This window comes from Pinus tabuliformis, chromosome 8 (assembly GCF_031772625.1).
Source record: "Pinus tabuliformis cultivar Carrire ecotype Pingquan chromosome 8, CPIR1, whole genome shotgun sequence".
NCBI classification, from domain to species: Eukaryota; Viridiplantae; Streptophyta; class Pinopsida; order Pinales; family Pinaceae; genus Pinus; species Pinus tabuliformis.
This window is the reverse complement of record NC_142294.1, coordinates 279,180,094-279,192,311: the sequence shown is the minus strand read 5'-3', so window position 1 is coordinate 279,192,311 and position 12,218 is coordinate 279,180,094.

Sequence of the window (12,218 nt, the reverse complement as noted above, 5' to 3'; positions counted from 1 at the left end):
AATGTCTTCTTAAAAGGAGCAACAAGGGTTAGAAACCTTCCCTATTCCCGCCCGGTTCTTTCATCTGAACTTACGAAGTAACGTTAGACTGGGACTTATTCTGTTCAGTTGGCACTAATTGGAATTGAGAGTTCCTGTGGTCTGAGCTGGGATAAGACTAGTGGGATTATAAAATAATATTATTTCCAAGAAAAATAATTAATTAAAGGAGATTAAGATAAAAGAAACAATGAATTAATTTGGATATAAAAACACTTTAAAAGTAAAATTTATATTCTCAAATTTGAAGTGGCAAAAAAACCTTTTTACATGCATGTCTCATGCCATCTATGAAGTTATATCATAAAGTGTTATTTTTATTTTAAATATATACTCCACTGCATGCATGCAATTAAAAATCAGTACATAATTTATATATCATTTTTATATTAAAAATATTAATAGGAATGAAAGATGGAAGTAATTTTGGCCTTTATATGAGTGGAAATTGGGTTGGGAAATTTGAGCGTTGTTTCCGTAATAAAATTAATCACTAGAGCAATAAAAACTATACGAAATTATGCAAAACCATTATAATTGAAAATTTATGTTTGATAAAGCATTAGATTTTAGATAAAGACGAGTTTTATATATTTTGTCATTTATTAAATGGACAAAATGGTGTCAAATTCACAAGCAATCATATTCAACTATAATAAACTTAATGTAATTTGCAACTTAAATACAAATATAAATATAAATAACATATAATTATACAAGGGCTTATATGTTTCCAGAGTTGGATTGAACACAAAATATAAAATATAAAATTTAGATATTAGTTCATTTTTTTTTGGTGATTTTTACATTAAAATGCCCATCTATAGGCCCTAAGGGTTGAGCCTAAGCTGTGATACCATATGTAATAGCCCCGAAATAAAAACACGTAATTAACTAGATTAATCATTTGATTTATAATCAACACGCAATTTATCAACTAATTAACATCAAATTTCAAAAATATGAGTAGAGACAACTTACGTGTGGCGATGATGTTTCTCACTCATGATTTCGCGGTTGAATGCTAGTTGAATTTTGCTAACTGCATACAAAGTCTTGAGGACGACTCTCCACCCAACCGTAGGCTCAATTGCACAAAATCTTGCTACAACTAGCCACCCTCGAGCCCTCAATCAACGTACTACTAGAGGGAATCATTTGTCTCACAACACTATTCTCCCAAGAGAATGGATGATGGAACCATGGAATGATGGAATGCATGTCATCTTGCTCACCATCTATTAAATAGAGCAAACATTGGAAGGGGAACCACATGCACACACTCCATGTGTCAACATGCAACTTTACTGCTTTCTTGTTTTATTTATTTGTTTTTACTTTTTGATAGCTTTATTGATTCTTACTATTTTTTTGTTTATTTTTATTTATATTTATTTAGAGCTTTAGTATTGTTATTTATCATTTTATTATTATTTATTATTTACTATTACTATTTTTTATTTATTGTTTATTATTTATTTTCTTGTATTTTATTATTATATTATATTATTTATTATTTATTATTAAGGGACATTACACTAAGATTAATATTATAAAACCTAATATTAAACCCAATATTATAAATACCAATATTAAAAATCCAACATTTCAAACTTTGATTCTAAATCTATGTATTAAAAACACCTATGATGATAAACATTAATATTATAAATCCTAAAATCAATATTATAAACCAAAATATTAAACCCTAATTTGTTCAAAGTCATAATGTGATAATGAATATTTTTTTTTTTCTAAGTTATGCTAATTCTATTAAGGTAAAAAAAAATATCATACACTGAGGCCGAAGCTTGTACTTAGCTATGCCAATGGAAAGACATCAACCAACAAAAAAAAAGAATTGAACTGCCCAGAAGGGAAACCAGTTCTTAACCGAAGTGTCTCAAAAAAAGTTATCTTGCTGCCCACGCAGGGGAAACTCGCAAATTAACCAGTTTTGCATCATTGTAATTGAGGAGACTAGAAAAGGTAAACCCAACTTAAGAGTCTAAAAAATGTTTAGTTTTCCCCAAAAAAACCATTGAAAGCAGAAACTAAAGAACAAAGTCCCAATGAACCTGAGACACTTGCCATGCTAAGTGGCAGTCTTCTAGGCAGGCGTGTGGCATGTTGAGTTGTAGCAAGGTGGTAGACTAGGCGTCAAACACACAACATCGAGGTGGCGGTTAGGGACATGGCGGCGATGGAGGGTGCTCCTCCACGATGAAGCATCTGTACCCGTCCATGTTGCCACTTGGCAGTGGCGAAGTCTCCGTATCGCTCTCCAGCAACTCCAGTTATTCTTCCTCAATGATGCAGTAGTATTCGTCTATGACCTAGTTCATCTACAGAGCCATTTCCACTTCCTTCCCTGCGCGTCTGCTTTGCTATTCCTAGCTTCGCCCCTCTAAACCTTGAAGACTCATCTAAGCCAGCTCTATTTTGGCCTTGGTTTGGCTACTCCCTTCTATGGTGCTTCTGCCACTAGCAATGTTCAAGAGCCCTATTGCTTCGGTGTAGCCAGCACCCATTTCTCCTTGTTCCTCAGTGGCCATGAGTTGACCACTAACCTTAGAGTCTTGTGCCTCAGAATTTTGCTATTCCTCATGAAAGCTAATGGTGATGGTGGCGGTTTTGAGGGGCTGGTTCAGGGCAAAGCGAAAGGTGAATTGGGCGTGTTGGGAATGCGGTTGAGGAGCTGGAGGAGTGCTTCTGGGAGAGGGGCCAGAAGTGGAGGGGAAGGTGTTGGGAGGTGTGGGAGAGGCCACCGAGTGGAAGCGACCTCTGCCACTGCGCGTATTGGGGTAGCGGCCAGTGTTCTGCTCAGCTAGAGAGGAGGTGGTCTCCGAAGCAGAAGAGTGCCAAGAGCGACTTAGGCTCCCTCAGTTCCCACCTCTACGGCTGCACATCCTATGGTGCACCATGCTTTCTGCAATTGGAGGCGAATTTTGGTCAATGGGATGCAGCGTCGCAATGGAGCTAACAAGAAATTCAGTAGAGCTAATAGGGAATTCAGTAGAGGGATGAGCAACCAGGGCCGAAGGGATGAGAAATTGAAGATTCAGACTGTGGGTGAAATGGATGCCCGAGCCAAAATCGATGCAGCAATAAAGACTACAACGTCTCCTAGTGGTTGTGCAGGAGCTGGGTGCCGCCACTGCATGAGGGCAGAGGCATTGCAGGGGCTGAGGTTGTAGGGGAGGAATGGCAAGATCAGAAGCGATATTTTCCCAAGAGTGCATCGTTACCTTGAGTCGAGGTTGATGGTGTTTAACAGAGTGGTGGTAGTGTTCATTTGAGGTACAATTATGGCGATGGTTAATGCCATTTTTGGATTATTGTGCCACCCTGTGGGAGGCCCATGTGCTCTCGCCACACGCCAACCCAGCTGGCAGCCACCTCATTGTCCTCTATTGTCACCCACATCTAGGAGACATTGAATAAATTTTAATGTAATTTACCATTGTCACAATGATCGTCACACTACTTTTCACATTGCAATGATGCATGTGACACTGTGATGTTGGATAAATTTAAGCACCATTCCAATGTAACAATACTAAACCCTAATATCAAATCAAATATTATAAATCCTAACATTATAAACCTTAAGATTAATATTATAATCCCTATGATAAATATTACAAAGCTCTATCATAAATATTATAAACCTTAGGATTAATATTATAAACTCTAAGATTAATATTATAAACCCTAATATTAAACCCAATATTATAAACACCAATATTAAAAATCCAACAATTCAAATTTTGACACTAAACATAATATTATAAACCCATTATTATATATCCAAGGGATTAATATTATAAATCCAAATGGAGATACACACCAAGGGATTAAAATTGTAAACCGATGCACTAATAAACCTAAGGGGAATATTAAACCCTAGAATTAATGTTATAAACCCAAGTGATTATTAATATTATAATTCCACAAGATTAATAAACCCAAGGGATTAATAAACCCTTGGGATTATTTATATTATAAACCAAAGCGATTATAAATCACATCATAAATATTATAAACAAAAAGGATTACAAAGGTTAGGATTAATATTATAAACCTTCATATTATAAAAACAAGATATTAAAATTATAAACCCAAGGGATCCGTATATAAAACATAGAATTATAAACTTTTTCTTATAAACCAAGAGGTTAATATTATAAACCTAAGCAATTTTTGGTTGGTCATGGTTGACTATGGTTAATCATGGTTGATGTTGGTTGAGCATGGTTGACAATGCTTGATCTTTGTTGATCACGGTTGACCATGGAGACCTTAATTGACCATTACAATTGACTCTATTTTACTAATGGTGGACTTCGTTTGGCTATGTTTGACTAATGTGGTTGACTATGTTTGATTATTAATAGTAATAAAAAATATTAAAAGGTGATCATGTTTAGCCGAAGTTGATAAGCGTTGTCTATGAATCATATTGAAACATAGTCGACAGAATCAGTAAATGTGGTTGACAAATCTGTTAATGTCACATTGCAAAATTGGATAAATCGTAATGTAAAATAACATTTTGACAATCTTTGTAACATAGCGACATGTTGGTCACATTGCGACAATGTTTATCACATTGTGACATTGAATAGATTTTTGTACCCAATACTATAAACCCTAATGTTATAAACCGAATATTATATACCCTAATATTAAACCCTAGTATTATAAATATGATATTTTGAACCATATTTCAAAGAAAAATAATGTGATTTATAATCTCCAGAGTTGATCATGGTTAAGCATGATTGACCCTAACATGTTAAATCCTATATTAAAAACATTATATATGAAACCCTATATACTAACCATGTATATTAAAAACCCAATATTATAAACCCTCATATTAAACTCTATATTCTAAGCCTTGATATTATAAATCACAATTTACAAAAACCAAATGTTATAAACCCAATATCATAAAATCAAATTTTATGAACTATAACATCATAAATCCTAATATTATAAACTATATTTTAAAGAAAAATAATGTAAGATATAATCTCAAGAGATGATTATGGTTGATCATGGTTAACAACAGTGGACAATGATTAAATATGGTTATCCATGGTTGATCATGGTTGATCACGATTGACAATAGTTGATCTTGGTTCATCACGGTTGATCGTGGTTGACCATGGTTCATCACACTTAATCTTGGTTGATCATGGATAATGGTTGACCATAATTGACTACGGTTAATCATGGATTATGATTGACCATGCTTAGTCATGGTTGACCATGGTTGAACATAGAGACCTTGATCACAGTTGCCATGGTTGGTCATGGTTTACCATGGTTAACGATGGTTAATCATGGTTGATGTCAGTTGACCATAGTAGATAATGTCTCATCTTGGTTGATCATGGTTAACGATGGTTGATGGTTGACTTAGTTCGAGCGTTGTTCACCATGGTTCTCCATGGTTCACCATGGTTGATCATGCTTGACCATGGAGACCTTGACTCACCATTATGGTTGAATCAATTTGATTAATGGTTGACATTTTTTGGCTATGTTTGTTTATGCTTGACTAATGTGGTTGAATATATTTGATTATTAATATTATTCAGTAATATTAAAAGCGATTATTCTTACCTTAAGTTGATGAGTGTTGACTGTCAAACATAGTAAAACATATTCAAGAACTTTAGCAAATGTGGTTCACAAATATGATAATGTCACATTGCGACATTGTGTAAATTGTAAATTAATGTATCATTTTGACAATGTTTGTAACATAGTGAGATGTATGTCACATTGCACCAATGTCTGTCACATGATGACATTCGATATATTTTTGTATAGTATACCATAAAATTTAATGTTATAAACATTATTAATATTTATCAATAATATTAAAAGGTGCTTATGTTAGCCAAAGTTGATGAGTGTTTACTATCAAACATATTCAAACATATTCAACAACATTAGTGAATGTTTTTGCAATTTGGTAGTGTTGCATTCTAATGTTGGATAGATTGCAATGTAATGTAATATTCTGATAATGTTTATGACAATGGCTATGGTTGACCATGTTTTATAACATTAACCATTTTTTGCCATGTTCAGAATGGGTTCACCATGGTTTTCAAAGGTCCATTATGGTGGTAATGCTTGCGAAAATATGACTATGATTGACCATGGCTAACCTAGGTTTCCCATGGTTGAACATGATAGGTCATCATTTAACATATTTGGCAGTGGTTGACCATACTTTTCTATGAAAATTTATGATTTACAATTTTGATAAGAGTTAACCACATTCAATAATAGGAAATTTAGTTAATGATGTTCCACCATTCAAACCTTGGATGACCCTAATTGGCCATTAGAAATGGGTAGAGCAAGAGGTTTCTAGGTTAAGAGAACTGACCATGGCTGACGAGAGTTAACAATTGTTGGCTTTTCATAACTGAGGTTGTGTATCATTGAGCATGGATATCAGTGTATGACCATGGCTATGTTTGTTTTACCAAGTTTGATTAGAATGATTTAAATGTAAATATTATTATTAATGGTATTTGTTAACATTAACCTTAATATGATTTATATTATCAATATTAATGATAACATCATTAATGCTATCTTTCAACTATTTAAATATGTAACTATATTTTGGCATTATGATACAAGTGTTGTCCTTAATGGCAACTCACTCACAAGTTAGTTCAGATTTGATAAAAGGTAACTGATAATGTAACAGGGTAATTCAAAGGTAACAGGGCATTGGTACAAAAGAACAGGAAGTTGAATCAAAGTTCTAATTATTAGAATCAAGAAGTTGAAGGAAAAGGATGTTTTCAGATAGTTTAAGTTGTATACGCAGGTTTATCTTGACAAAGAAGCATATATGCGCAGGTTGACAGAACAAAATGTGCATATACATATGCACACATTTTCACATGAAGAAGAGTGTGTATGGATTGGAAAATCAAGAAAATTCAAGAGTAAAGAATACCGAGGATCAATACCATGGTATTAGCATAGTAATGGTTATTTGATCCCGTCCAAGAATACCATAGGATCTAAGTGTTTTTTTGGTATGGGGTATTGAGGAAGGCCAAAACTATATAAGGACGAGAAGATCAAAGGCCCAACTATGAAAGTGAAACGGTTTCTCAGGAATACTTCTATATGCAGTATATTTTATGTTGTAGGGGCTATGATTACGATATGATTTGAAATATTTTGTGCACCTTAGATAAAATGTTGGATCAGGATCATGAGACCTGAAATGACTTATCATTATATGATCTGATTGGGCTAGATATTATTACTTACGCATGTTTTATTCTTTAAATGTCATGATCTCGGTATGTCTAAAGTCTGGAATAGTAGCGAAGTAGTAAGTTAATTTTTTTAGATCCATATGTTGGATCACCTTGGTAAAGAAGCATTTACACACAGGTTCGACTCTTTCAAGTAGCGTATGCAAAGGAAAATCTTGTTGTTCATAAATCATTTATATATCTGATCAATGTTGTTGTTTTACTATTGTGTATCAATGAAGTCTTCTTAGATCTGAATGTAAAAATGAATGAGTTTGGGCCTGATCGATTAATTGATTCAGTGAGAAGGGTTATCTTTGCTGTCAACTGTCTAGATCTCTGTAAATTGAAAATAGATGTTCAGAATATTACTGATTGGTATAGATCTGATTCAAAGGTTTTTATGATTTAGTTGTTTTGAAGGTATACGCAAGTTTTGTTAAAGGAAGTAATGTATACGTACAAGTTGGGTTCAATACCATAGCGTATGCATTCTGATGTATGATTTTTGAGGTCTCATCTCGTTCTGAATTATGCTTTAAGTTTTTGTGTTTAGCATGGTGTTCTAGTGATAGTGATCTGACTGTTCAGATTAATTGATTGTTGGTTGATGCAGTTTGAAAGTTCTGATGGATCCGGTGTGAAAATTTGATGAAACGATACCTTCATTTTGTATTGTTGTGTACGAGGAGCATGCAGTCTGAAAAATTAATGAAACATGGTCCCTGGAGGAAGAGAGAAGGTCGTAGAATTCTGTAGGCCGACACCTACGTACTACTAAACATATCGGCTAGTACAAGAGTTGTGGTTGTAGCTCCCTTCCAGTAGAAGCTGCAAAATGAGAGAAGGTTGTAGCCTTCTGCAGGTGGGTGTTTGTGTACTGGTATGAGTCTAAAACAATACAAGATTGTAAACATTTTTTCTTTATATTAAAAGAAGGCAAAGACAACAATAAGAGGTGGTTTTTTTCCTGCATTGGGTTTCCACCTTAAATATTTGTGTTCATGTGTGTTGCTTATGTGTGATGGTTTATTATGTTATTACTGCACATAGTTACTATATAATAGGTTACTCATGCACTGATTAAAGATCAACACATGATAAATTGACTAAATCATAATTTCTATGGGTATACGCTGGTTTCTCTAATCATAGTAGTGTGCAAATGCAAGTTCACTTCACTAAAGTAGTGTATATAAATCTATTTGGGAAATGAAAAATTACTGAATTGTCAATACAATTGGTATGAGAGCGGGTCCTTCAGAAGAAGATTGATCGCTTGAAGGGAGATATTTCAAGATGAACAATCACGAAGGCATGGGATCTATTAGACCACCAATTTTCAATGGGAACAGCTTGGTATATTGTAAAATAAGAACTATAGCCTATCTTTAGTTGCTTGGAGCTGATGTTTGGGAAATTGTGGAAGGAGGATATCAATATCCAACAGTGATACCTATAGATACAGCAAGTAAGAAGTTATATGAAACCAATGCCAAAGTAGTCAATACTTTATTAGGAAGTCTGTCAGAATCAAAATTCACCAAAGTCATGTAGCTCAAGATAACCAAAGAGATATTGGACGAAATCATTCAGATCTATGAAGGAGACTCCCAGGTAAAGTGTGCTAAGCTCCAAACAATCAAAATTTAGTATGAAACTCTTAATATGCATAGTGATGAAAGTATTTCTAGTTATTATTTATGTGTAGATGAGATTTTTAATTCTATGAAGAATTTGGGTGGAGAGATAAAGGAGGCTAGTTTAGTAGAGAAAGTTTTTAGATCTTTATCTTCTAAATTTGAGTAAAAAATATCTTCCATAGAAGAAAAACATGATCTTAAATCTATTACTATTTTTCAACTTCATGGAATTCTAAATACCTTTGAAATGAGAGAAGCCGCCATCAAAGCTTTAGGAAAGGGAAAAGAAAAGGAAGGGCCCAATGAATCAGGATATGTTTTAGAAGAATATGATGAGGTATACTTTGTCAAGAAGCTTCAACGGGATTCCAAAAGATTGAGAGGTAAGCTACCATTCCAATTCTTTTCTTGTGGTAGAGTTGGCCATTATTCTAGAAAAAATGTCCTCATAAAGATAATCATGGAAAAGGAATCTGCAAAATGAAATATAAAACATGTTGTTAATAAAGAAGTTACTATACTCATGAACACAGTGATCGATTATCTAGTAGTGATGAAGATGAAACTGAACAAGATTATGAAATACTCATGGTTTATGACAATGATGATTTTTTGGATGCCTTAGAAGAGGAATACTTTCTTGGAGAAATCACAAAAATCAAAATCTGTTTGGAATAAAATAATATAATAATAGACATATTGACACATCAACTCACTGAAAGAAATAAACATAATGAAAAACTAGAATTTGAAGTTGTGGGTCTAAGAAAAGAACTGAAGAAAAAAAAATCTCTTAATCTTAGATTTGATAAAGGATCAGAAACTTTAAATGAAATCATCAAGGTTCAGTGTTCTTCTCTGATAAATACAAGTCTTGGGTATACTGAAGAATCATCCCAATCACAAAAGCCATCAGCCTCCACCAGAAGCTATCTTGATGAAGCAAATACCAGTTAATAGTATGCCAATCGTGAGAAAATGCCTAAAAGTACTGATGAGGTAAATCATGCTTAGTTTACTCCAAGGATGAACATCAATAGAATCATCAACCAAAAGTTAAACAATGCCAAAATATTATATAATCACATAAACTTCTTTAATGGACGATGTTTTTCATGCCATAAATTTTGGCATAAGGCTCCTCAATGTGTTTATTACAAAACTGTCATGACTAGAGAAGCACAAAATCAAAGGAGCATAACAAGAATCAAGAAAATTTCCTATAATAAATTCTCTCCTCTTCAAGATGAAATTGAATGTTCGTTTTGTAATAAATTTTGTCATGAAGAATCTAAATGCAGGAGCAAATTTCAGCCAACACTTCAAAAGGAGAAATTAAAATCAAACTCCAAGGTATGGAGAAGGAAGGAAGTTCAATCAGAAAGATGTGCCATAGCTCTGTTTGCAGAAGGATAAGAAAATTAGTGCTACATTGATAGTTGATCCTCCAAACACATGACAGGTGATAAAGAGAAAATTCATCCATATAATTCTTTTGAAAAGGAGAAGATTGTATCTTTTGGAAATGACACAGTTGCTATCATTAAAGGTAAAGGTTTTGTTTATTTGAAAGAAAAGGTTAAAGATAGAAATGTCATGTATGTAGATGGTTTAAAGCATAACTTGTTGACTGTTAGTCAAATGTGTGATCAAGGAAATGAATTTGTGTTTCGATCAAACGGATGTGTGGTTTGTGAGTTTGATATGGGAAAGACCATAATCAATGGTATAGGAACTGAAAATAATTTATACATACTCAAAGGAGGACAAAAACAGTGTTATCTAAGAAAAACAGATGAAAATTGTTTATCGCAGAGAAGGTTGGGGCATCTAAGCTTTTCTCAAATAAGAAGAGAATGCAAGCTCAAGGTGGTCCATCATCTTCTAGATATCATAATTCCAGAAAATACCATATGAAAACGATGTCAAGTCGGTAAGCAAACTAGAGTTCATTTTAGTGAAAAAGAAGGATCAACAAGTAAGCCTCTTTAACTCATCCATACTGGTTTATGTTGAACAACAAGGAAAAATTTACCTCATGGAGAAGAATCCTTTACTTTATTCACTCATGATTTTTCTAGGATGTGTTGGATAGCTCTACTAAAGCATAAACATGAAGTATTTAAAAAGTTTAAAGCCTTCAAATCTTTAGTTGAAAATGAATCAGATTGAAAAATCAAATGTCTTAGATCTGATCAAGGGGAGAATTCACATCAAATGAATTCTTTGATTTTTTTGAACAACATGGATTGAAAAGGTAGTTTTCAGTTTCCATAACTCAACAAAATGGCATAGTGGAAAGAATGAACAAAACAATTCAACAAATGGCTTGACCTATGCATGATGAATCTGGAACTCCTGCAAACTTCTAGGATGAAGCTGCATTTGCTGTCGTGACTATTCTCAACAAATCTAATGTTTGGGTAAATAGTGATCAAAATCCATATGAACTATGGTATGGTAAGCCTCCTACTGCAAAACACCTTATAGTTTTTGGAAGTAAATGTTTCATCAAAAGGACTAGTGAAAAACTTCGTAAGTTTGAACCTAGAGTAGACAAACAAATTCTTCTTGGTTATTCATCCAAAAGTAAAGGATACAAATGTTAATAATAAAAGAATTCGTAATTTTTTTTAATGAATTGATGTACTAATTGATGAAGCATGAAAAAATCTAGAACAAATGAAATAAACAAAGGAATATGACAATGAGGAAGCGAATGAATTCTTTCCCGTATCAAATCAAAATGGAGAAAGAAACCAATGAAGCATCAGAAGGAGATACAACAAATAGGGAAAAGACTCCATGCAAGTATGTTCAAAAGAATAATCTAGAATCTCAAATTCTGGGAGAAAAAAGGTCCGGAGTATAGACAAGAAGAACTCTTATAGGAACCTCAAGCTATCTAGCATTATTATCCTCCATAGAACCATAGAATGTAAATGAAGCTAGAAAAGATGAATGTTGGGTTAATTCCATGGATGAAGAACTGGACCAAATCGAAAAGAATGATACTTGGGAATGAGTTCCTAGACCTAATGAGAAAATTTTTATAGGAACAAAATGGATATTTAAGAATAAGTTGAATGAAAATGGAGAGGTTATTAGAAACAAAGCAAGGATTGTTTATAGAGGGTATGCTCAACAAGAAGGTATAGACTTTGAAGAAACATTTTCACGTGTTGGCAGACATGAAGCCATAAGATTGTTTCTTTCTCTTTCTAGTTTT